Source organism: Grampus griseus (genome assembly GCF_964374135.1).
Source record: "Grampus griseus genome assembly, chromosome: 2".
Taxonomy (NCBI): domain Eukaryota; kingdom Metazoa; phylum Chordata; class Mammalia; order Artiodactyla; family Delphinidae; genus Grampus; species Grampus griseus.
Genome location: NC_139018.1, coordinates 133,476,519 through 133,477,956, shown reverse-complemented (window position 1 = coordinate 133,477,956; position 1,438 = coordinate 133,476,519).

Here is a 1,438-nt window from a genome sequence, read left to right as displayed (position 1 = left end):
CCTAAAGATTATCACACTGAGTGATGTTAAGTCAGACAGAGAAAGACAAATATCACCTATCACTTATATGTGGAATCTAAGAAAATGATACAAATGAACTTACAGAACAGAAACAGACTCACAGACGTAGAAAACAATCTTATTAAAAAAAGAAAAAGAAACTATCTTATGGTTACCAAAGGGGAAGGGAGGAGGGATAAATTAGGAGTTTGGGATTAACAGATACACACTACTCTATATAAAATAAACAACAAGCGCCTACTGATTGCACAGGGAACTATATTTAATGTCTTGTAATAACCTATAATGGAAAAGAATCTGAAAAGAATATGTACGTACATATATATATATGTATATCACTTTGCAGTATACCTGAAACTAACACACTGTAAATCAGCCATACTTCAATAAAAAAAAAATTCTGTCAGTATCAGGTGAGAGGACTATTTACTTAAATTAGTAGATCTCTAAGAATGACAACAGTCTATTACACCCAAGTGAAATTAACATCATTACATTTAAGTTCTGCTTTGTTTCTTATTTCATTTGTTTCTAAAATATACCCTCCAATTACTCTTTATAAAAGAACTCAAGGGCTTCCCTGGTGGCGCAGTGGTTAAGAATCCGCCTGCCAATGCAGAGAACACGGGTTCGAGCCCTGGTCGGGGAAGATCTCACATGCCGCGGAGCAACTAAGCCAGTGCAGCACATCTACTGAGCCTGTGCTCTAGAGCCCGCGAGCCACAGCTATTGAAGCCGACGAGCCACAACTATTGAAGCCCACAAGCCACAACTACTGAAGCCCGTGCACCTAGAGCCTGTGCTCTGCAGCAAGAGAAGCCACTGCAATGAGAAGCTCGCGCACCACAACGAAGAGTAGCCCCGGCTCGCCGCAACTAGAGAAAGCCCGTAGGCAGCAACGAAGACCCAACACAGCCAAAAATAATAAATAAATAAAATAAATAAATTTATTTAAAAAAAAAAACCTCAAAATTTTGCAAAGTCCTTTAACGCTCATTCTCACAACAGTAAGTAATTAGAGCTTGTATTATTGTTCCATTTCAAAGATGAGGAAACGGAGGCCAAAGGAGGTTATCTAACTTGCCCAGGGCTGGACGTGAGTGTGTGAGGGCCTTCTTCCCCCCCCCCCCCACCCCGGGCAGGCCTTTCCTTTGCTGGCCGACTTTACATCTGGTTAGTATTGTCAAACCATGGAAACAGCGGGCTGTTGCCAAAGAGAAATATTTCTAACAAAGTTTCTCAAGTGTCCCCTAGGAGAGCCCGCCAACAACCAATAATGACATAGCACTGGCTGATGGAGCCCTCCCAGCCGGTCACGCTGTAGAAAAAGTGCCACCCACAGAGAAACTTTTTCTGGGATTTTGAGAGGACACAAAGTCCTGAGGTGCAAATGTGGGGAGAGCCCCAGTCTCTGAGC